Source organism: Rhodnius prolixus, unplaced genomic scaffold (assembly GCF_049639745.1).
Source record: "Rhodnius prolixus isolate KJV_2025 unplaced genomic scaffold, Rpr scaffold_9, whole genome shotgun sequence".
Classification (NCBI taxonomy): domain Eukaryota; kingdom Metazoa; phylum Arthropoda; class Insecta; order Hemiptera; family Reduviidae; genus Rhodnius; species Rhodnius prolixus.
In genome coordinates, this window is record NW_027411604.1 from 11690805 (window position 1) to 11717499 (window position 26695).

Consider the following 26695-nt stretch of genomic DNA (forward strand, 5'->3'; position numbering starts at 1 on the left):
CTTTCCCATTGCTACAGTGTACCTCTTTGTTTTTATCCAGTATCTGAGCGAAAGAAGTTTAGTGCTATACTAGGAAATTTTATTTTACAATATTGAAGAATTTTGTTATAATTAAAATGCAATTTAAGTTTCTTTTAAACCATATCGATGGGACAATACATACATCCTATAGAAGACTGGTAACTCACAAGCCAGTGCATATATTACTTCTAGCGGTAAGAGAACTTAAAACCTATTTAAAGGGTAGACTCCCGAAAGGCGAAGGTAGAGATCGCCCGAATGGTGGCTCTGTAAAATATCAGACATCTCGGGCTCCACCCCCACTTCCTGTGTGAGAACATTCTCAAGGAAATGAAGTATTTTTATATTTTTAATTCTACGTATCCAAGTGGCCTTTCCAAGTACTCTGTCCAAAGTGACACTTGATAACTTGACGGAATTTTAGCATGGAAATTTAAAGTTCGCCAATTCCAATTCCAACTCAATTTTCTTCTTTAGGAAGATGGGCAGAGACTGATTTAGATGCTTATAACGGTAGGCAATTTGAATCACAAAAATCGTGTGTACCAATCCGTCATTAGCTAAGTAAAAGTTATTGTTAAATCTGCAGTTTTGTTTGACAGGTAGTTTCACTTAGAGCTATTACTTGTGCAATCTTCAATGTACTGTTGTGCATTTAAATCATTTCGTTTCTGTCTTATAACACTTGAAGTGTTTCTGCTAGGCATAGAAATGAAAGTATTACAAATATACCAACAAAAAGCTATTCACAAAGCCAGAATATAAAGCATATTGCATGTTCTGTGCTTATTAAAAGTTATCTTTTAAAAATTTTACTAATTTACGCAATTTTTAAATGATTAGAATCGCATATTCACTCATATTTTACTTATCAATAATTGTTTCTCAGTGAAAATGCTACAATGTCCGTGTTTTAAACTTAAATTCTCGCGCCTACCTCATAAAATACATTCCCAACTTTTTCAGATCTAAAAACATGCGCAAAATTAAAAACAAAAAATTAAACAGGAGTTATTTTTTTTTAGACAAATACTAGGTAGGTTTCAATAAATTTACTTCATAATTTTTACAAATGTTTGAAAATTCATTAATATTTTGGATAACACCATATAACCTCCCTTCGTCTGCTCAGTCAATAAGTGTAGTGCCGCCCAAGAACGTAAGAGAAGTTGAATTCTTTGCATTAATCTGGTAATCCTACCACATTAAAAAGTAACAAGGTGACGATGTATATGTATATTATAAATTTTAGGACTTGAAAAAAAAATTGTTAACTATATTGAAACTTTGATATTTATAAATGATGGTGATTTCGGCAATTCAGATGAAATATTAAATGGCTTCTTAGATAGGACACATAAGAAGTTACTAGCTCTGTATTTTGCTGGTAATGGTTTTTGACTATAATTCGTAACAAGAATGAAGAGTAGTGCCTACAAGCAGGAGTAAACTGAGAAATACTTATTAGAGCAAGTGTGTGAACAAGACCTTTCTTTTTGTATCGGCTTCATAAGGTAATTTTCTTATCTTTGTCACTTTGCCCTTTAATTTTTCACTTGTACTTTAATATCCACCAAGCAATCTTCATAATTCAATTACTTTTTCTTACCCATAATAATTACAAGCTGACACAATCAAGAAGAATGTTAATCAGTTTTCTACGGAAATATTTGTTTTCGATAAATGTTTTTACGAATCGTCAAGTTTCGTGTATCATGAAAATCAATAATGGAAAATTCAAATTTTGATATTTATTGATTGGCTCCTTTTGGGGAAAATCTGTCAATCTAACTGCAAATTTACTGAATCTGATTTTTCGTATTTTCTCTTGAACAGCATTTACGATTTCCTGTAAAAAACGTACTTTCATTATATTACTATGATCCAGAGCATGTATTGAAACATTTCTCGACCCTTTATTGATAATGTATCATTGTCCTTCATATAAAATATAAAATGAAGAAACATCAGCATTCCAGTGAAATTAGGAGAATATTTCCACTTTTTGCAGAAATACATAAGAATTAATTAGAAGAACATTAGATTCATTAGCAACCATTTACTCCACATTTTCATCTTCTTATAAAAACCATTAGTTCTGATTGATTTGCTTATGGAAATTTTAGTTACGTTACTTATAATTAGAGAAATACAAGACATCTTATGGAGATTTATTACGAATTTTCCTTGCTTGTATTACCGATATTATTGTTCCATATTTATTAAAATAGTTTCGTAAGATTGGTTGGTTCTATTATACATAGCTTCTAAGATAGTGGAATTTATTAATATATTATGTTGGTATTTCCTCTGTTTAAATCAAAGAATAAATCAGAAATTCAGGTTGTTAAATTTAGATTAAAGAAATTGGGCAACCTTTTTAAAATTGTATTTCTTACTTTAAAATTACAATCAAAAAAATAGCCGTTTTAAGGCACACCTATGCTATCTAGCGGCGATAGCTTGGACTAGAATGATGTAATTACATAAAAACTAGTTCTAGTGGTCACCGCTAGGGAGCATGAACATGTACTTTTGACACTATTAAAATAAACAACCTCCTAATAAAACAAATTAAAAAGGTAATTCGGTTTTGTCCAAATATTCTCTTTATCATGTAGCAATAGTATTTCATTTATTTATTAAATGTTATTCATCCAGGTTGATAAACATTTTATACCGTCAGTATTTTAAAAAGAAGTTTTCTTCTAAAACAAATTACCATGTTTTTTCATTTATGATTGGTCACTTTAAGTTGATGCTGCTGTAAATAAGTCAGTGAGAAATTTACATATCTTAGAAAGCTGATTGTATTATCTATTTGCATTAAGCGATAACTTTTTAAAAAATTACAAAACTTGTTTTTCTATCATTACTGCGTTACGGACTTATTGCAGGTAAGCTACATTTTTTGTGTATACTTTTATTTTTAATTATGACTTGATGTGATTAGAATTGTTTATGAAATTGTCATGTTTCCAAGTGTGCATTTTAAGTGTACGCATGTAATTTTAAAAAGTTGATTTTAGTCTTCATTATTTTGTTTCATAAAATGTTTCAACGGTCATAAGTAAGTAGATTTAGTTCTTAACATGTTAATAATTTTTGGTCGTCTTTATTACTGTAAAAGTAAATTTCTAATTACGGTTATGTATTTTGAAATTATGAAGTTCCACGTAAATATTAACATTTCTCTCATTTAAAGGGGAGAGTAATCTCCATGAAATCTAAATTAATACTGTAAAGTTTAATAACGTTCTAGAATTATGGACCTTGGATTTTGCAAGGTTCGCTCCAGTAGTTTTAAATTCTAAGTTATTGAAAATAGATTTTTTTCTAAATATTTGTAAATTACAATGAAAACAATGGTATAAATAATAGTTTATACAATTTTTATTTTTGTTCTCAGCGTTCTTTCGACATTCTAATGGTAACTCTGAACTAGTTCAATTCAAACAAATGGCTGGGTAGATGACATTTTATCAAATGTAACACATTTCAACTCCTACAGCAACAGTAAGTACATGTTTTCAGCTTACAGCATGTTGTTTCTCAGTTAAGATATTATGTCGTATTATCTATGATAAATAATAAAGAATACAGTAATTGATTAGATACCTAGTAAGTGCAATGATTTGTCTAAATTCAAACTACCCAGAAGGTACATGAACGTAAATTTACGTGATTTTTTAAACCAAAAATGCATGTGCTTACACTTAGTGCTTACACCTACTATAGGTATTAGAAAGCTATTTACAAAGCTTGAGTATATTTAAAGATTTTACTTATATACACATTATTTAAATGATTAGAATCGCATATTCATTCATATTTTACATAACAATAATTATTTCGCAGTGAAAATGCAACAATGTCCGTGTTTTAAACTTAAATTTTCGCGCCTCCCTCGTATAAAATACATTTCCAACTTCTCAGTTCTAAAATATTACTCGCACAGAATTTGAAAAAAAAAAAAAATCTTTTAACATGTGCTAGATTTCAATTATTTTAATTCATAAAGTTTACAAATGTTTGACACTGTTAATATTTTGGGTAACAGCACATAACCTCCCTTACTCAGTCTGCTCAGTCAGCAAGTGTAAGGCGACACGGGAGCGTTAGTAATGTCGAAATCCATACATTAATCTGGTTATTCTACCTCTGAGATGGTTGAAAGACCGAAACCGATAAGGGATATATTAAATATACGTCCTACTATTGACAAAATTACATATATTACATTGCGGACGTAACCTGGTCCTCGTCAGATTAGTAAATTTTTAAGCCTTTACGAGGACCTATAAAATGTAAAGTTCAAGAAGTGTTAGTTCTATGTCGAAGTGAAGAAACGAAATCACAAGACGAGGAAGATTAGCAGGATAAGCTTAATTCGCTTGTAGAACGAATAGACCTGTACATGAAATTGACTACTTATATTACATTAACCGTATAACTAGCGGTTATTAAATCAACAGATATAGATTTAATAAAAAGGAACCTTATTTAATGATATTAAGTAACCTATTACTTATTTTGGGAGAATCCTTTCATGTTTTCGTAATTGTTGTACTTCTTATAATATATCCAGTGTAAGAAAAAATAAGATTACAATGTGTATATCATAAATTTTAGGACTAGAAAAAGGTATGAAATATATCGAAACTTTGGTATTTATACATGATGGTGATTTCAGCAATTCAGATGAAAACATAAATAGCTTCGTAGATAGGACTGATAAGAAGTTACTAGCTCTGTATTTCGCTGGTAATGGTTTTTGTCTATTTCTTAACAAGAATGAAGAGGGTAGTAGTGCCTACAAGGAGGAGTAGAAAGAGAAGTACTTGCTGGAGCAAGTGTTGCGTAAACAAGACCTTTCCTTTGGTATCGGCTTCATAAGGTATGTTGCTCTCGTTACAATTCATTTACTTTTTCTTACCCTTAATAATTACAAGGTGTTACGATCAAGTAGAATGTTATTCAGTTTTCAACGGAAGTTTTTGTTTTCGATGAATGTTTTTACGAATCGTCAAGTTTCGTGTGAGATGTGAGCATGTATTGAAACATTTCTCTCTTGAAAAATTGATTAAAACTAAAAACTCTCTGTAATAAATAAAAGACTGCTATAGCAGCTGGTATGGAGCAATCTGTACTTTGACAGAAATCGTGGGGTAATACCTTTCCAATTGTCAACGAATCCAGTCTCCTCCATCAAAAATCTTAAGGAATATAGTACATGCTCTTCGGTTCGCATTGATCTTACCATTCTTAATGACCTCAAAAACCTATGTCCTCCATCTAGCGAAATCCTGTTTTCCCGATTTTATTTTATTGTTTTGATGAAGCTCTTACATTTTATAATACTTAATATGTATAATATTGAAGAATTGCTTTATTATTATGTTGAAGGAAAACTCTTAAATTTAAAGAAAATTTCAATACGTAAGTTATAAAATGCTTGTTATGTCGAGAGAAATTCGTGGATGCTCCCACTAGAGTTCGTTAGTGATACTTATGTATGGACTGAACTATTTTCATTTCTGGTAATTTTATTGTAATATGGAGCATCTTAAATTTCATTGTTAATGTGTTCTGCTTCAATAGTGGTTCTAAGACAAAAATGCTCTTTTTTTATTTCAAGAGAGTTTTTGGTCATTTTGAGATTTAAAATAAAGTTAATAAATAAACTTATACTACATAAACAGTATAACTGTTAGGTCAGTACATCAAAAGAAATAGATTTAGTAAGATTGAACCTAATCTAATTACATTAAGTAACCTATGTACGTATTACATTAATTATAATTACAATTATCTGTACTTTATATGTTAGGTATTGTTGTTTATAATATTACCAATATTAGAAAAATAACAAGGTGACAAACAGTATATATATATATTAGAAATTCGATATATTTAGAAATTTGTTGCTAAATATATCGAAACTTTGGTATGACATCACATGATAGTGATTTCAGCACTTAAGTTGAAGTGTTGGATGGGTTCGTAGATAGATCTGATATGAAGTTACTAGTTCTGTATTTCACTGCTAATAGTTTTTGTCTATATTAAAACTGTCCGGTAGGACAGTTGTATAAGGATTGATCGTCAAAAAGTGCACGAAAAAGCGTAACGTTGAAAAACACCCAACTTTGACAATTTTTTTCTCTTTTTCAATAAAAGATAAAATTCCCAAATTTTCTTTAAAATATAGGGCAAACCCTCCTTTATAACTGTAATTTTTTTGCAACCCCCCAGACCTAATAGATTTCGAGAAAAAAGTTGCCGAAAATGAGCAAAAACGGCATTTTCAGAAATTGTTCTTCTTCTTCTTCTTCTTCTTCTTCTTCTTGTTACCTTTTTTGTAAACTGCGTAGCGCCTAAACGCACGAACCGATTTTCATGAATGAGGTGTTATTCGATTGGGACTTTTATGTAGATGTGCCTTTTGGGGGTTTCGACGCTGTACACCGAATGGGAGAGGAGTTAGCCCCTTTTATGTAAGGCCCCCTTCAAAATTATTATTACTAATTACTCTGTAAATCTTAGCCCGATTTTGATAAAATTTGGTAGGATGATAGAGTTAGGGCTCCTCTACGTAACATTAAAGCGGCGATCTGCTCTTACACTAGTTAAGGGGAAGTATAGCAATCGTTTCAAATTATCGACAAGTGAACTGATTTTCATGAATGAAGTGTCATTCGAATCGAAATTTTGTACAGATTTGCACTTTAAAAGTCTCGTCGCTATGCCTCATATGGAGGGGAGTTTGCCCCACCCAAGTAAGGCCGTTTCTAAAACTATTATTACCAATATTTCTATAACGCTTTGTCCGATTTTGATAAAATTTAGCACGAAGAAGTGATTAAAGCTCCTCTACATGGCTGTGAAGTGCCATCATGCTCTTACACCTACTAAGAGGAAGTACTGAAATCGTTAAAATTATCAATGGGTGAACCTATTTACATTAATGAATTGTCGTTCGATTCAAAATCTTTGCCTTTTAGGGAGAAGTACTGTAATCGCCCGTTTATTTTTCTTACTCCTCTTAAAAGGAAGGTCTGAAATCGCAGTTTAAATTTGCTTTTTACGTACAAATACCTTCCTATTTTATATAAAAAGGCTTTCTCAAAAAAATTGTTATTGAGGATGGTTTGGGGACCGCAACTATAATCATTCTTTAAAAAGATCTCTCCAGTGGTAGTTACGGTTCCTACTTAACACCTTATCAGGTTATAATGATAGAATTGCTTATTCCAAATTTAAAAAAAAACAGTAAAGCAGATATGTAACTTTTCAAAATAGACAAAAAGAAAAATCTATCCAAAAGGTACAAAAATCTCCTTAACAAAAACTTACAGTTTAAAAAGTTAAGTATAAGGGTTGATTAAACGCCAAAAGGTACACAAATCAGCAAGTACCCATCATTTCATTTATACTTCATTGATATGATTTAAGTAATTTTACTGCATTAACTTTTCCTTCACATTTTTAGAATTCATTAGATGTCACAGACCCTTATATCAATCAATCAATGAAGTATAAATGAAATGATGGGTACTTGCTGATTTGGGTACCTTTTGGCGTTTAATCAACCCTTATACTTAACTTTTTAAACTGTAAGTTTTTGTTAAGGAGTTATAACAGGAATGAATAGGGTAGTAGTGCCAACGAGCAGGAGTAGAATGAGAAGTACTCGCTGGAGCAAGTGTTGTGTGCACAAGACCTTTCCCTTTTCATCGGCTTCATAAGGTATTTTGTTGTATCTTTGACACTTGCCCCTTTTCTCATATTTTCTTTGATGTCCACCAAGCACTCGTTACAATTCAATTAATTTTTCCTACCTCCATATTATTTTGGCATTTTCTCTAATTTAAATCAAGGAATGAATCAGAAATTGAAGTCCTTATATTTAAATTAAAAAAATTGGGCAACCTTATTAGAAATTCTATACATTCTGATCACACTTAAACATTAGGAATTGAATAAAAATAGACAGAATCATGCCAATGCTATCTAGGGGCAATAGCAGGAACTAGAAAGTTGTAATTACATAAAACTAGTTCCAGTGATTACCGCTAGGTAGCATGAACATGTACTTTCACACAATAAAAATAAACATTAAATAACCTCCTAACCAAACAACTGTCCAATAAGACAGTGTGGGGTAAAAAGGTTATTCGCTCTAGTCCAAATATTCTTTTTAGCACTTAGCAACAGTAATAATTTGCTTTATTTGTTTAAAATTCTCTGTTTACCTCATAATTTGATGTTTTTTAAATTTATGATTGATAGTTTTAAGTTGATGCTGCTGTAACTAAGTCAGTGAGAACTTTACATACCTTGGAAAACTGATTGTATTATCTATTTGCATTAAGCGATAACTTCCTAGGAAAATAAGAAACTTGCTTTAGCATCATTACTGCATTAAGGACTTATTGCAGGTAAGCAATATTTATTTATTTCAAGAGAGTTTTTGGTCGTTTACTTTGAAAATAATTTGCTGATAATATTTCTTTGCAAGATTTTTGAGATTTAAAATAAAGTTTCTATTCAGTTTAGTGTATCAAGAATTTTTTGTGTATACTTTTAGATAAGATAAAAATTTAAAAGACTGCTATAGCAGCTGGTATGGAGTAATCTGTACTTTGACATAAATCGTGGGGTACTACCTTTCCAATTGTCAACGAATCCAGTCTTCCCCATCAAAAATCTTTAGGAATATAGTATTTGCTCTTCAGTTTGCATTGATCTTACCATTCATAATGTCCTCAAAATGTTATGTCCTCCATCTGGCGAAATCCTGTTTTTCCGATTTTATTTTATTGTTTTGATGAAGCTCTTGCACTTTTCTCTTACATTTTATAATATTTAACATGTATAGTATTGAAGAATTGCTTCATTATTATGTTGAAGGAAATCTCTTATATTTAAAGAAAATTTCTATTCAGTTTAGTGTATCAAGAACTTCCTAATGTTTATTTGCTGAATTCTATTCTGAATAAGTAGTTGGTATCTCAATAATTTCCAGGATATTTAACACATATTTCTTTTCCTGGTGGAAATCTGCCATAAAACCTAATCCAACGAGCCAATCTTTTGTGGCAGCACAATATTCGTGTGCAATTAGTGACCAGTCGCAAATTAGCATCAGGAGTATTTAGAGGTAAGTTAATGCGTAGTGTTATAGCTCATAACAGGAATATTTGTTTTATTCCTGACCGGTTACAGAACCAGTCAGTAAGATTTTATCGTTTGATAGAACCACTAAAACTTTAAAATTCTTGACATCTAATTGATGAATTAAATTTTTATTATTTTTAGCTGTAAAAACGTAATCGCGATTCGCAACTAAATTAGTCACAAGCTGATTAACGTCTAATGAAAAGATTAAGGTTAAAAAAAAAATCAATTCTTTAGTTCAATTACAGTCCTCTTTATTTAATCTTTATAATATACATAAATTGTTATAGATGTTTTTCTTAATGCTAGGTGAAAACTTCTTACATTTTAATTATTTCAGTTACAGATTATTTCAGATGTAAAGGGGTCGCAGTGGCGTAGGCCTTAAGGCCGCCCTATTAGAATCTTAATTGACAATAAAATACAAGTAATTTTTAAGTTTTCATTCGATTTTATTGGTTTAAAAAAAATTAAATTTTTAAAACTTTGTGAACTCTAGGTTTTTTTTCTAAGTTCATTTATTTTGATATAGTTATGTATTATTAGTGGTATCTTCTGATAATAGGTAAACATTTTGAATGTTATTAAATTTTATTTTAAGAAAATAAAGAGCAGAATTTCAAAAGTTTTTAAAAAAAAGGTTTAGTTTAACTGATAAATTCTGCGTTTTGAATAAAGTATTAATGTAGTGTGAATCAAATTCGTATTACTCCTACTTATGTTTAATGTAATATTTTTTTCAGTTCATGCAGTGCTGACATCATTAGGCTTTTTGTCAAATTGCAGCAGTGTCCTTCTATACTTACAGCAGCACGACCATAAATATGAAGTGATTCGCATCTAGGTAAGTCTTATATTATTAATTATTATGCTCAGAGTGATACAACAAAATGAAAAAAGTTGTAATTTTTGTTGATTGTAAAGTTTTAATTAAAAACTTGAACATCAAACATGCATGTGAATTCTGCATCATTTTCCAATCACATAGAACTAGTCGAGCTTATAATTTTTTAATTCATTTTCTTAAAAATAATTCAATAATAATAATACTAATAGATTATGTGTATCATATTTTTCCATTAAAATGAATTTTGATCCTAAGGAATAAGTGTGTTAGTTTGGTAAAATCTTTCATTATCATTGAATGAAAAGATTTAAGGTTTAAAAAAGAAAAAAACAATTTTTTAGTTTACTTACTGTGTTTTTTATTTAATTTTTATAATATACATAAATTGTAATACATGTTTTTCTCTATCTTCTTAATGCTAGGTGAAACTCCTTACAACATTTCAATTACAATAAATAATAATGATTTTCAGAATTAGTACTGGTGATACTGCCTGCAAAGCTGTTCATCAATGGAAGCCCAAGCGAAAAAGATGTAAAAGATCAATCCAATGTGATGTATCAACAAACATTGGTTAGGAATCTATAAAAAAAGGTAAGTGATTATTATACGTAATATGCATGATTTGAACACAATTAAAAATTGCATGTTTTAAAAAAAATATGTTTGTTTCTGAATAAAAAAGTCTTAAAAAATTATTTTATTTATTTTTGTATTTATTCTGGTAAATAATATAAAAAAAAAAACGAAAAAATTAATAATATTTTATTAATACAGTTGAAAATGATGAAAAAATAGGTAAAAATAAAAAGGATAACCTAAAAAGAAGGTTACAGGGTCTAGAGAGTTGTAGAAGTAAAAAAGGAAACCTAGATGGAAGGTTAAATACAATGGCTGACAGACAGTGTCGTGAGAGTGTGCAAGAGCAACAGACCAGCTGGAGCGATCTAGGAGGCTACCGATCAGGTGAGTTAATTGGCCGCCATCTTGCTCTGGGAGGCTATATAACTAAGTTCGTTGGAAGGGTGGGGCAGGGTGGGGAAAACCGTCCAAGCGACAACATCTCCCGACATCATGATTCTTTGAGAGAGAGGTTAGATGGATGGATGTTAGACTAGACTCTAGATAAGAGATATGTTTGGAGCGACGAGCGATCTACCCCCCTGCATCACTCAAGTCGTACTGACGAGAATGTGTGCTGCTGCCGTATATATAGGGAAGGTTACACCACTGCTACCTGGTGGCCACTTTTGGAACTATTTTCTCACCTGTCTGATAAGTGGCGCCCTCTGACGGATTTTTTTGGAACTATTTTACCTAAATTCATTATTTTCAATTTTTCTGTTAGATTTAAACGTTTTTAATCAATTCTTGCGTATTTTATTGATTTATATGTATATTTTTTTTTGTATAATATATTGTAAAATACAAAATCTATGTATAAACAAAATAGATGTGCAAATAAATAAGATTTTTTTTCAAATTAAAGATTTTTATTTATTGTCCTACTAAATAATACTTTTTATTTTCGCCTGAACCCAAAATGGGTGAATTCTTCCCCCGCATGCTACTTTACTATTTTATAGTAAAAAAAAAAAATCAAATAAGTAAGATTGCGATACAATCATGCAAATTACATATACCTCATGTGTTCATGTGTTTCATGAACAAAATGTAGAAATTAGATGTGAATCACTCAACTTATACAAGGAGTGCCGCTGGATGTAAAGAAGGACCATGATCAAGAATAGCCAGCGAAGAGCAGAAAGGGTCCTTGAGCGAAGGCACTGGATAAAGAGAAAACATACTACATTTTAAAACACAACTTTTATATTGAAAGCTTTTTAATGCAATTTTGATATTGAAACATAAGATGAAGTTGAGGCATAGCCTCTAAAACAGTCCACTATATGGGACCCAAGAGTTCAAAATAAACAATTAACTTTGCAACAGAATAACCAATTTTGAAGATATAATTATCACTAGAAGTTGAAAAGTTGTAAAGGAGATTTAATCTGAGTAAGCTTCATTAACTTATAATTAATAGGGTGAAAAAATAAATGCCAGTTTTCAGTCGTGATACATTTATTCTTTATTGGTAACAATCAGAAAACTGGCATTTATTTTTTCACCCTATTGAAACCATGAATCAGTCACCAAAAATAATGAACAGCTCTTATAATTAATATTACGTCAAAGGTTCGTATTACATAATTAAGCCAAGACAAAAGTAATTTAGCACACTTCCCTTGAGCATATATAAGACAAACCGAACATATCACTTTTTTATATAATTTTAATAACATAATCTGATAATTTATCAAATACCTATGAGGGAAAAATTGTTTTAAACATCTTAATTTTTCGGTGAAATAATAAATAATAATTTAACTTAAAGACTCAAGAGGAAGGGGAGCAATATGAAGAGTATAAAGTAGGAGCTAAAAGGGATTTATCATTTATACTTTTATATTGCATAGAAATATTGAGTACAGAAAACCAGCGAACTTAGAGGTGTTCTAGCCATGCACATGCAAATTTATGCAAGATTAAGAACTTACTTGTTTATCAACCAAGTTTGCACTTAAAGTTTCCTTAATTTTGTAGAATATTAGCTTCATTATTCTCTCTCTGGTTGTTTCTTTGGAAGTTAAGAATAACTGCGTAATCTTTGACCCTACATTGGTTACTACTTATTTTACTGTGACTCCAATTTACCCTTCAAACCTACTGAATAGTTGTTCTCCGAACGTGGAAACGAGAGCATCTCCCTTAGCATTAACCAGCATCATGATTCTTTGGGAGAGAGAGAACGTTAGATTAGACTAAATAAACGTATGTTTGCAAGTCGTACTGACGAGAATTTGGCCTGTTCATGTTCATTTGAAAGGTAACGACACTGTTACCTGGTGGCTGTTTCTAAAACAATTTTTACACCTGTGTAATAAGTGGCACACTCTGATGGATTCTTTTGGAACTAATCGTTTCATTTTCTTTTTACTGAAATTCCTTTGTTCGATTAAGTTTTTCTGTTAGTTTTAAACGTTCTTTAGCACTTCTTTTTGTATTTTATTAAATTATATATGTATATTTTCTTATCATAGAAAGTAATACACTAAGTTTATGTAACAAAAAATAGGTATAAAATAAATATTTATATATTTAAATTAAACTTTTTTTTTTATTATCCTACTAAATAATGTATATAATTAATTGTGACACAAACATGCACATTACCTATTATACCCCAATAATACATTTTTTAGTAATTGATTCATTTCGAAATATTAATGAAATTATTTAAATTATAAATCTCTTAAACGGATAAATCTTTAATGAATTGTAATGCATAGGATAGTAAAATGTAAATTATTTAGACCTTATTAACAATCCTGAGGTAATGTTATAGCATTTTATTGTTGAACCAATCCTTTAAGGCAAATTCAACTTTTAGTCCAGAATTAATTTTTTTATGTTTCAATCAACATATATTCAATTTTCTTCACAAAAAAAAATTAATTTAGTTAAAAATTATTGAATAAAGACTACAGAAGTTAAATGCTACTGTATAATATTTGATATAGAATTTTTCATTAAAATTAAAACAAATATGATTGAAAATAGCTATTTATTAATTATTTTAAGTTTCTCTGTTAGATTTAAATGTTTTTTAGCAATTCTTTTTGTATTTTATTGATTGATATGTATATTTTATATTTATATTCAAATAAAATAACTTTATCCATGAAATTCAAGTTAACAAAAAGGTTAGAAATCAATAAAGAAATAATTATAATTATTGTAAAGAACTTTAAACTGGCTGAATAAGAGATTCATTTGATTAAATATTTTATAGCATTAACTTTGATTATTAACTTTATTTATTTAAATTAAATGTCAACCTTTCTTCCAATAAAGTGGAAACATTAATTATTTCGATTCACACATTAAATGGAAAAATAAATTAAATCATTTTTGTAAAGGCTTTTTTATTCAGCGACAAAATTATTACTTTTTTAACATTCAATTTTTAATTGTGATAAAAACATGCATATTAATTATAATAATTACATACCTTTTTTTTTATTCATAACCAATGTTTGTTGATGTATTCACATAGGATTCATGTTTTACGTCTTTTTAACTTGGGCTTCCATTGATGGATAGTTTTGCAGGCAGTACTCTGGTATCAACAATATTAATTCTGAAAATCAGCATTATTTATGGTAATTCAAATAATTAAAAGGTTATAAGGAGTTTCACCTAGCATTGTAAGAAGCCCAAGAAAAACATATATATAACAATTTATGCATATCATAAAAATGAAATAGAAGACTATGATTAAACTAAAGAATTGATCTTTTTTTAAAAACCTAAATCTTTTCATTAGACGTTTATCTACTTATGACTAATTTAGTCGTGAATCGCGATTACGTTTTACCAAATTCTGAACTTTACATTACCCACAAAAAGTTCTTATAGAAATCAAACTTGAATATACCAGCTAAAAATATTAAAAAACATTGCTGTCCGAAAATATATACGTTCAATGAGTATAGAAATGAAATGGTAAAAATAGATAGAAATTTGGCACTAAGTGTAATATAAAGTAACGCCATCTATATTTTAGCTATTTTAGCTAACTCTTGTGTAAGTTTCTTGGAAGGTTATAGCAGTAATAAAAAAGTAACGCTTCGTCTTTACATGTGTACTTGCTCTCCCCATCAACTATTAATAATCATAAAACGTAATAACATTACATGGTGTCAGGTGTTTTGTTGTGCGGAAAATAGTGCAGTATAGTTTCAATAATTAAAACGAAATAGTAATAAGGTCTTTATTAATCAAGATGAGTGACCAGTCATTCCGATTGAAGCCGATAGTTTTCGACTCAAGTCTTGCACACAGATGGCCTAAATGGAAAGAGATGTTTATGCTAAATATGAAAGCATCAGGAAAAATTAAATCAAAGGATGAAGAGCATAAAATTGCAATATTGCTTACAAATATGGGTGAAGAGGCAGTTGATGTTTTTAATACTTTTCCTGAGGCTAAAAAAACAGAACTTGAAATTGTACTTAAATCATTTGGTGAGTATTGTGTTCCTACAGTTAACTACTCCATAGAGACATTTAAATTTAACAAGATTGTACATGAAGTTGGGAAAAGTTTTGATAATTATGTTACGGACTTGAGAAAACAAGCAGGAAAGTGTAATTTTGTTTGTGAAAATGGCATATGTAAAACTTCGTATGCTGAGAGAATGATTAAAGATCACATAATAGCTCACGTTAATGATGCAGAAGCGCAACAAAATCTCTTAAAACAAACTAAAGAACAATCTTTAGAAGAAATTATTGCTTTGTGTAGAGCTGCCGAAATGGGAAAAACGTATAAGAGAGAGATTTCTAATAATAATAATGAATTAACAAGTGAAGTGAATTATACCAGAAAATTCGCTAATAAACAAACTAAAAAGATTAAACATAAACTTCAGAACACCGATGTAAAATATTATGATTGTAAGAAATGCGGTACCAAACATAAACCTCGTTCATGTCCGGCTTTTAAGAAAACATGTTCATTTTGTAAGCGCCAAAATCATTTCGAAGTAGGTTGTTTTTTAAAAAACCGAAAGAAAAGTGTTTATGAAGTCGAAACATCTTCAAGTGAGACAGAAGTTTTTAATTGTGAGAGTGTGGAACTTGAACTCGCTTGCGATAATATTAATGCATCTTATCAAACTAATAGTGAAATATGGAAAGAAGTTATATTTGTTGCAGGGAACCCTATTACTTTTAAATTGGATACAGCATCTGACGTAAATATTTTGCCTTTAAACATTCATAATAATCTGCAGGATAAATCCAAAATTGAAAAGACGAATGTTCGACTGAGGTCTTATGGAGGTTTTACTACAAACCCAATAGGTAAAGTAAACTTTAAATGTACTTATAAACAAGTAAATGAGGGTTTAGATTTTATAGTTGTGAACTATGATTCGTCTCCTATTTTAAGTGCCAATTCATGTCTAAAATTAGGACTTCTCAAAAGACTTTATACAATTAACGCCGATAATAAAGACTCAGGCAATACAGCAAAAATTGTTAATAAAAAGTTTACTAATCCAATAAATAATAAAATTAGTGCGAAACCACAAGTAATAAATTCAAATAAAGATAGGTTTATAGATAAGAACTCTGATTTATTTACAGGAATAGGGAAACTACCATTTAAAATTAAAATAAAACTGCGTGATGAAGCTATACCTGTTGTCAAAAGAACTCGTAGAATACCCGAATTTCTTAAGAAGAAGTTAAAAAATGAACTGGATCGCCTTGTGAAACTTGAAATAATCCGTCAAACAGACGAGCCCACTGACTGGGTTCATGATATTGTCATTGTCGAAAAGAAAGATGGGAGTGTTAGACTGTGCCTTAACCCAATACCTTTAAATAAATATATCAAACGTGAACACTATAGTATTCCAACTCAAGAAGAATTAATTGCAAACTTAAGTGGGAAAAAATATTACACTGTTCTAGACATGAAAGAAGGTTTTCATCAATTTGAACTTGATGAAGAGTCTTCCAAAATGTGCACAATGATAACCCCATTTGGACGATTTTCTTATTTACGTATGCCCTATGGCCTTTCTAGTTTTCCAGAGATATTCCACAGAGAAAACTCAAAAATATTTGGAGATCTAGATGGAGTGCAGGTTCTATTTGATGACATAATAATAACAGGAAGGTCTGGAAAAGAACATGATGGCAATCTAGAAGCTGTCCTAAGAAGAGCAAGAAGAAATAATGTGAAGTTCAATAAGAACAAACTGCAATATAAAAAGAATGAAGTTAGCTATATAGGCCTCGTATTTACACCACAAGGTATTAAACCTGCTAATGCCAAAGTAAAGGCGATTAATGAAATTGAACAGCCAAGTAATGTAAAGGAGCTTCAGAGCTTTCTTGGTGCAGTAAATTTTGTAAACAAATTTATTCCTTCCTACTCAGAAGTTACAGCTCCGTTAAGAGAACTTCTCCAGAAGAAAAATCCTTGGAATTGGACGTTAAAACAGCAAAAGGCTTTTGATAGTCTTAAGAAGTTAGTTACTAATGCACCAACTTTGAAAATCTTCGATCCTAATCAAGAAGTATTGATACAAACTGATAGTAGTCAACATGGTTTAGGGTGTTGTTTAATGCAGAAGGGACAACCAGTCTCATTTGCTTCTCGCAGTTTAAATTCCGCTGAACTAAACTACAGCCAGATTGAGAAAGAAATGCTCGCTCTCACATTTTCCCTTAATAGGTTCCATAATTATATTTATGGTCATGACAATGTAATCATTCATACCGACCATAAACCTCTATTAAAGATAGTGCAAAATGATCTTCATAAAAATACTGCACGGCTTCAACGAATGCAGCTAAAAATTCTCAAATATGACTTTACCTTAAAATATATACCTGGTTCTCAAATGTTCATCGCTGACATGCTGTCACGTTTAAGCCTTAAGGAAACTGGACCAGAAGATGTGGACTTGACACAAATTGTTCATGCCATCACACTTGAAGAATATTTACCTATACCTAAAGAAGAAATTCATGCTTTGAAAGAAGCGACTGAATACGATCACGACTTCACATCATTGAAAACTTATGTACATAAGGGCTGGAAAGGAGTCAATAGAAAACTTCTCTCGCCTGAATTGAAAATTTATTTTGATTTAAGAAATAGTCTCTTTGAGAAAGATGGTCTGTTGTTTTATGATGCTCGTATAATAGTCCCAAGTAAGAGTCGACTAGAAATGGTTGATAGAATTCATAAAATAGCCCATTTAGGGATTACTAAGACAGTAGCAAGAATTCGTTCTTTAATGTATTGGCCTCGTATGTCTATTGATATTGCTAATTTTATTGGCAAGTGTTCTATTTGCCAGATGTTCCAGAACAAGAGAACAAAGGAACCATTACTACCATCAAAAACTCCACTGTATCCATTCCAGTGTATAGGTATGGACATAGGAGAATATAGAGGACATATATTTCTTGCTGTAGAAGACTACTATTCCAGATGGCTCGAAATCATTACATTAAAGAACAAATCTGCCAAGGAAATAATATGTAAGTTGAAAACATTATTCAGTAAATTTGGAATACCAGAGACAGTCCGTTGTGATAACAATCCATTTGCTAGTTCAGAAATGAGAAATTTTGCAAAAACATGGGGCTTTAGAGTAATCACATCAAGCCCCCACCACAGCAAATCTAATGGACTCTCAGAGAAGGGTGTGGGTATTTCAAAAAACTCATCAAGAAATCTATCCAGGGTGGAAGTGATCTTCAACTCGCTTTATTGGAATATAGAGCTACACCTCTGACTGGACTCGACTATTCACCAAGCCAACTATTGATGGGGCGACTACTCCGCACAAGCGCTCCAGCAACACTCGATCTACTTGTTCCAAATTTTCCGTCAGAAGAGATAAGAACTCGAATGGAGGAAATAAAACTTCAAAGCAAAAAATATTATGATAGAAGCGCCAAGAAGGAGGAGACTTTCCAGGAGGAACAACCAATTTATATCCAAGATACTGATGGGTGGAAGGAAGGTTGGTTTTCTAGAAAGCTCGAAGAACCAAGATCCTATGTAGTTCGAGATCAGACAGGCCAAGAACTTCGAAGAAATTCAGTATTTCTTCGTGGAAGAAAAACCATTGAACAGTCTCCAGTATTGTCTCCTCAAAAGTCAGTGCTGCAGACACCAAGTAAGACAGGTCTTGGTAGTAAACTACCTCCACCATCGACTCTGGAAGAACAGCCTGAAGACCAGTCTCTACAGAGAAGCATCGCACAAGATGGACCAGCCCTGCCATCCTCTGGTGAGCAGACATTGCCTCTTAACTCGGATGCGACAACAACAACACAGAGTGGGCGGGTTATCCGTAAGCCCAAGAAACTTGATTTATAATAATTACATAATAAGTTTATTTGTTTTTCTATCATAAGTTTTCTTTCTTTTTCAATTTGAAGATTATTTCTGTTCTTTTATTATTAATTAGCTCCGTGAGGAGGTGTAATATAAAGTAACGCCATCTATATTTTAGCTAACTCTTGTGTAAGTTTCTTGGAAGGTTATAGCAGTAATAAAAAAGTAACGCTTCGTCTTTACATGTGTACTTGCTCTCCCCATCAACTATTAATAATTATAAAACGTAATAACATTACACTAAGGGTACGCTACACCGAATAAGTTGTACACTAAGAACGTACTCATAGCATTATAAAATATTAAACTATTTTAACATGAATTACTCCTACGTTGCAATTTAACGTTGTACTAAACTTGTTTTAGTCAAGTTACCCTCTGTCATATATTTAAATTAAGTTTTTAATGTTTGTCAACCAAAAGGAACTATTTTTATAGTTGTAAGTTTGTTCAAAATTATTTCATTTAATTCATAAAGGTAAAGAAACACATTTAATATCTATAACTACCGATGAATTATTATTCATAAAATTAAATAAATGTGATTGTAATTAAACTACGATATGCACATAACAATAATTTTACAAAGAAAGAATTTCGCTAGATGGAGGACAAAAGATTTTGAGGGCATTATGAATGGTAAGATCAATGCGAACCGAAAAGCATATACTATATTCCTAAAGATTTTTGATTGGGGAGACTGAATTCGTTGACAATTGGAAAGGTAGTAAGTACCCCACGATTTCTGTCGAAAGTACAGATTGCTCCATACCAGCTGCTATAGCAATCTTTTATTTATTACAGAGGGTTTTTAGTTTTTATCAATTTTTCAAGAGAGAAATGTTTCAATACATCCTCTAGATCATAATAATATAATGAAAGTACGTTGTTTAAAGGAAATCGTAAATGCTATAAATAACATTCGAATTGATCGTAACACTTGTAATTATTATGGGTAAGAAAAAGTAATTGAATTGTAATGATTGCTTGGTGGTTATTAAAGTAAAAGTGAAAAATTAAAGTTCCAAGTGACAAAGAGAAGCAACATACCTTATGAAGCCGATACAAAAGGAAAGGTCTTGTGCTCCAGCAAGTATCTCTCATTCTACTCCTGCTTGTAAGGCACTACTATCCTCATCATTCTTGTTACGAAGTAGTCAAAAACTATTGCCAGCGAAATGCAGAGCTAGTAACTTCTTATCAGTCCTATCTATGAAGCCATTTAATATTTCATCTGTATTGCCGAAATCACCATCATGTATAAATACCTAAGTTTCGATATATTTAACAACTTTTTTTTCAAGTCATAAAATTTATATTTATATAATATATAAATATTATTGTCACCTTGTTATTTTTTCTAACACTGGCTATATTATACGAAGTACAATAACAAAAACATGAAACGATTCTCCCAAATAACATAAACAGTTGTAAGTAATACGTACATAGGTTCCATATCATATCATTAAATAAGGTTCCTTTTTATTAAATCTATATTTGTTGATTTAATGACTCCTCAGTTATACTGTTAATGTAATATTTATAAGTAGTCAATTTCAAGTACAGGTCCAATCGTTCTACAAGCAAATTAAGCTTATCGTACTCATCTTCCTCGTCTTAGAATTATGACTTGTGGTTTTCCTTACTTCACTTCGATATAGAACTAACACTTCTCGAAACTTACTTTTTATAAGTCTTCGTAGAGGTTTAAGAATTTATTAGTCTTATGAAAATGAGGTTACATCCGCAGTGCGTAATAATATTTGTAATTTTGTCCGTAGTAGGACGTATTTTTAATATACCCTTATCGGTTTCGGTCTTTCAACAATCTCCGAGGTAGTATAACCAGTTTAGGGTATTGATTTCGACTTCACCGCTTTCCCAGGACCGCACAACACTTACTAACTGAGCAGACTGCATAAGAGAGGTTACGTGCGTTGTTATCCAAAATATTAATGAATTGCCAAACATTTGTAAAAATTATTAATTAAAATAATTGAAACCTAGTACATGTTAAAAGGAATTTTTTTTTAAAAAAAACTCTATGCTAGTAATATTTTAGAACTGAGAAGTAGGAAATGTATTTTATATGATGAAGGCGCGAGAATTTAAATTTAAAACTCAGACATTGTTGCATTTTCACTGCGAAATAATTATTATTAAGTAAAATATGAATGAATATGCGATTCTAATAAATTTAAAATATGAGTAAATTAGTAAAATCTTTAAAGGAAAACTTTCGACCAGCATAGAACATGCATTATGCCGGTATATTCAAGCTTTGTGAATGGCTTTCTGTTTGCACATTTCTATTCGTAGCAGAAACACTTCAGTTTTTATAAAACAGAAAATTTATGGAATTGGTTCGTAAAGTATATAATTGAATTAATTGAGAATCAACGATTTGTACGTTAAAACAATCAATGCATTATAGGACACATACAAGTGGCCCAGGTTTGATTTCTCCAAAGGAGCTTTCTTAGTCTTATACTACATTTTATTTATTCGGATGATATAGAAATTGTTTTGATAAGTAATCTGCAATATGTCTGCGATGTTCTCCTTCATACTTTTAACAACTAAGACAGAGGAGTATTGTTCATTCACACCTAGTAGTCTACATTCCAAATTACCATTGCAAAATTAATAGAAAATTGAGGATATCTCCTCTAGTTTTGTGCAAAAGAATACAATTTCTGCTTTAGTGTATAACTACGACAGAGATAGAATGTAAATACATGGTAGTCCAGAATTTGAAGTTACAATTGTAAAATTAATGGGAATATAAGTAAATCTGGCCTAAAAATATACCACTCAAATTATATAATTAATTATTTTGAATGTGCAATCTGTACAACACTAATGTTTATATCTTAATAATTCACTTCAGTAAACTAATTTGATCACTAAAAAGTCATAAGAAGATAGAGAATCATTAAAAGTGTAGGCACATGCACTTTTTTTTTTATATAAAAAAAAAAGTAAATCTAAGTTCATGTACCTTCTGGATATTTTGAATTTAGGCAAATCATTGCACTTACTAGGTATCTAATCTATTACTGTATACTTAGTCTTTATCTTTAGATAATGCGACATAATATCTTAACAGAGAAACAACATGCTGTGAGAAGAAAACATGTACTTACTGTTGTTGTAGGAGTTGAAATGTGTTACACTGGATAAAATTCATCAACCCACCCATTTGTTTGAATTGAACTAGTTCAGAATTACCATTAGGATGTCGAAAGAACGCTGAGAACAAAAATAAAAAATTATATAAACTATTTTTTATACAATTGTTTTCATTGTAATTTACAAATATTTAGAAAAAAATATTTTTTCAATAATTTAGAATTTAAAACTACTGGTGCGAACCTTGCAAAATCCAAGGTCCACAATTCTAGAACGTTATTAAACTTTACATTATTAATTTAAATTTCATGGAGATTACTCTCCCCTTTAAATAAGAGATATGTGAATATTTACATGGAAGTTCCTAATTCCCAAATACATAATCGTAATTAGCAATTTACTTTTACAGTAATAAAGACGACCAAAAATTATTAACATGTTAAGAACTAAAGCTACCTACTTATGACCGTTGAAACATTTTTATGAAACAAAATAATGAGATTAAAATCAACTTTTTAAAATTACATACGTACACATGAAATGCAACTACTATCAACTGTCTTGGAAACGATAACAATTTCATAAACACTTCTAATCACATCTACTCGTAATTAAAAATGAAAGTATGCACAAAAAATGTTCCTTACCTGCCAGACTTCTATCCTTAACGCAGTAATGACAGAAAAACAAGTTTTTTAATTTCCTAAGAAGTTATCGTTTAATGCGAATTGATAATACAATCAGCTATGTAAAGTTCTCACTGACTTAGATACACCAACATCAACTTAAAACTACCAAGCATAATTTTAAAAAACATCAAATTATGAGGTAAACAGTGAATTTTGAACATACGAAATTTTTTTCGAGAAAACCTTCTTAAAATACTGGACGATATAAAATATTTAACAACGTGGGTGAAGAAAATTTAATAAATAAAGCAAATTATTACTGTTGTTACACGATATAGTGTTTATTTGGGCAAAACACCAAACTACCTTACTGGATATTTATTTGGTTAGGAGGTTGTTTATTTTAATAGTGTCAAAAGTACATGTTCATGCTACCTAGCGGTGATCGCTGGAACTAGTTTCAATGTAATTACATTTTCCTAGTTTAAGCTACTGCCGCTAGATAGCATTGGCATGGCCTTAATACGTCTATTTTACCACAGACTCATGCTGGCCATTTTCATATAAAAAATAATTGTTCAGTAAACTATATATAGCACACTATTTAACTTAGTTTGACTATAATAAGTGGTATCAAGCGATTAGTAATTAAATGTTTAAAAATTGTTTAATAACAGCCCTTTTTAAAAGTACGTACTACAAGAACCGAATCGAGTGACATCCTCATTCATGAATATAGGTTTACGTGTTTAGTTGCTACGTTCTTTACAAAAAAGTTTACAAGAAGACGAATTTTTGAAAGTGCCGTTTTTCCAACTGTTTTTCTCGAAACCTATGTAGTTGTACAAGTTTACACTTACAAACGAGGATATGCCCTGCATTTTTCAGAAAGTTTGCGAATTTCATCTCTCATAAAATAAAAATGGTCAAAGTTGGGTATTTTTTTTCGTGCACTTTCTTGCGATCAACCCTTATACAATTGCCGTGCTAAAGTTTTAATATAACGCACATCAACCCGAATAAAGTATTAAATGTACTTACTTTAATTTCTATAAGGCAAATCCTTCAATTGTTCAGAATAAATTATATCTTTTTCTACTGATCTAACCGAAAAAAATAAATATAATAGAAAATTAATTATAATGTGTATATTAAGCGACTTAATTTTCGGACTAATTACTACTTGTTTACTTAATTATAAGAATATCATTTTAAATTTCTTGTTTTGTTTTAGCATTCACATCTTATCATTTAACCAAAATACCACTTTAAATTTGATTCATAATTTAACATTTTCTATTTAAACGTGTACTTACTGAATTGAATAAATTAACTTTCAGTTTGAAGTAATATCATTTTTCACCCATTTTCCTTTGTTTGCAGTTTTCATTAAGTTTCCTTGATTGTAACTGTTGCAAATTTGTACAATTGGATACAAATCATTTGTAATATTCACTGCTACCGTAAAATGTTTGCAGGAACTTACATCAGAAACAAAAGTGAAAATAATTGATGTATCTGTGGCTGGAACAAATAAAATAATTTGTTTTTTTTTTTAAAGTATTACTCTACCGCGTATGCACTTAAAATAAATAGACCATACCTCCGTTGGCTATTGTAAAGATTACCCATTAAATTTTGTACTCGCTTCGGCGGTGCATATAGCAAAATATTAAATTTCTTAGAAAAATGGTATCTTTAAATAAAAGTTATATTTTTGAGACAAATGAGCGTATTGTTAAATTAATTAAACAAGGCTCTTAAAAGCTTAAAAGTACCTGTCAACGTTACATCTTATCTGAACTACATTGATTTATATTGATTAAAAGAACTTACGTGTGGGCGTGCTGCAATAAAGAGCACCATGGAAACATCGAGGCAGCGAATGGAACTGGATGAAGTAAAAATTAAGCACTATAATAAAACCTTCTTATAGTTAATGATAAATGTTTTTCATTTTAAAATTGAAAACCGTCTAATATAATGTATTGCATGAAACATTAAAAAATGATATGCCACAAACGAAAATATTAATTTTTATTTTAATCTCTTAAACTATGAAACGTAATAACTTAAATATAAACTAATTTTTAGTTTAAGATTAAGCTTACTAATTGCCGATTTTCGAAGGCTGGAACTAAGAAAATAAAATTGGACAACAGAAGTTACTGGATTAATGATAGGTTGAACTTAAAGGTCTAAACACTAAACACTAAATGCAGTGTAAAGGGAGAATTGAATAATTTTACACAGTGACAGTGGATGCTATGCCATCTAGTAGCGCTTGCTAGAACTACAATAGGATTGTAGTTCAATACATCACCGCTAGATGGTATAGGAAATGTATTTTTGCACGTTTATTGGACAACTCATCTAAAATATGTATTTTATAACACTTTACACTATTTTAATAAACTCTAATGCAAATTTTTAGCATTTAAAATTCAAAATATTATTTGGAATAAACATTTACCTTTAATATAATGATTATAAGTATATACATTATAACAACAGCAAAGTCTAGTAATTATTATTTATGATAGTATTCCTCTTAGCAATCTCTAAGAAGTAGCCGAAGTATAGTAACTACTTTTGCATTAGTGCCTAAATTAGCGACCCCATTATGAACAAAATACTATTTAGATAATACTAATCACTTTTTAATCATTAATTAAGATTCATTAGATCAGTTGTTTCTTGAGTTTAGTAAGAGTTGCACTTCATTTATTCTTTCATTAGTAATGTAGCCATTTAAAACACGAAGAATCTACAGGATGAACTATTTAAAACGCACCAATCGCTAATAACTTTTTGGGAAAGCGGAAATCTGGAAAAACCCATGAGGTAAACTACGTTTTTTTGTCTTTTTCAAATTTTCCACTCGAATATCTTGCCGGAGAGAAGAAAATACCACCTAGTGCGGTTGAAAAACTTCTCACCGTCTTCGCTTACAAGCAGTAAACTGCAGTGCCATTCAGTTTACAGGAGTTAATCGATAACTTCGGGAGTTGTCGATCTGTAGGCCTCTACTATTTTTCTCTAAATGTATTCTCTAGGTCTTAAAAGAGTGGCGTACACCTTACCTTTTAAAACACCACAAAGAAAAAAAATCTTAGTCTTGGTCCCTCTGCCAATCCATTAAGACGACCAATCTGTCGATCACTAATCAATGGATTTTGAACTACCAAATAAGTTACCAAGCGGTCACTTCTATAGTTTTTATTTCTCTAAGAAATAAAACCTCCCTATCCTGGCTCTTTTTATTAGTCGAGCAATTGTGTAGTAAGGACGATTTGCCCTCTCTCTAAAACGTTCCCGGTAAAGTCTAGCTGCTGAACGAAAATTACCGTGACACTCACCTACGCACAAAATAATATCCACCATTTCACATGGTGCCATGATTGCACTAACTAAATATTGAGTTTTACTTATTTTTACTATAAAGACCTTTGGACCAGTGTTTCAGCTAATAGCATCAACTTAAACAGTTGTCGACAAAATAAATAATATTCATCAAAAGGACAATAAAGCAACACGTAATTCAGCTAACAGAATTTAAGTTTAGGGATAGAGCATGTTTAGTATTAAATATCTCGACAATTAGGGATTTCGAAACGGGATCGACGCATGTTTTCACAATTTTTAATTCAGTTTTCATAATTGTCAAAACTAGTGGTCCTTATGAAGCCAAGACCAGTTTTTTTTACCCGTAACTCCGCTAAAAATGAAGGTACAACATCGGGGATGGAAAATTTGAAAACTAGATCAAAAATAAAAACTTAGTTTACTTAATGGGTTTTCCGTATTTCCGCTTTCCAAAATAGTTATTAGCGATTGGTGCGTTTTAAATTGATCACCTTGAATATATATATATATATATATATATATA

At 30.6% G+C, this 26695-nt stretch overlaps 2 long non-coding RNA genes across 23 annotated transcripts; one reads left to right on the forward strand and one right to left on the reverse strand.

Annotated features, from left to right (window-relative positions):
- Nucleotides 1-1122: 1122 nt before the first annotated feature.
- Nucleotides 1123-11536, forward strand: LOC141454360 (uncharacterized). Of its 9 annotated transcripts, none has more exons than XR_012458657.1 (8): nucleotides 1123-1535; nucleotides 3431-3537; nucleotides 4715-4918; nucleotides 8314-8462; nucleotides 9050-9184; nucleotides 9542-9628; nucleotides 9945-10045; nucleotides 10521-11536. It is a non-coding gene; the product is annotated as an uncharacterized lncRNA (long non-coding RNA). The 9 variants fall into 9 exon arrangements; XR_012458653.1 differs by lacking the exon at nucleotides 9542-9628 and adding an exon at nucleotides 2683-2918 and having other exon boundaries at nucleotides 1124-1535; XR_012458652.1 differs by lacking the exon at nucleotides 9542-9628 and adding an exon at nucleotides 2777-2918 and having other exon boundaries at nucleotides 1125-1535.
- On the reverse strand, nucleotides 10382-26646 carry LOC141454361 (uncharacterized). 14 transcript variants are annotated; one of them, XR_012458666.1, is made up of 9 exons: nucleotides 24918-26646; nucleotides 24643-24697; nucleotides 24410-24453; nucleotides 24123-24330; nucleotides 22825-23909; nucleotides 22192-22297; nucleotides 20093-20276; nucleotides 11692-14252; nucleotides 10382-10630 (listed from the first exon to the last, which is right to left on the reverse strand). It is a non-coding gene; the product is annotated as an uncharacterized lncRNA (long non-coding RNA). The 14 variants fall into 14 exon arrangements; XR_012458662.1 differs by lacking the exon at nucleotides 24410-24453 and having other exon boundaries at nucleotides 24918-26645; XR_012458672.1 differs by lacking the exon at nucleotides 24410-24453 and having other exon boundaries at nucleotides 11692-11835; nucleotides 14124-14252; nucleotides 24643-25037.
- Between the last annotated feature and the right edge of the window lie 49 nt (nucleotides 26647-26695).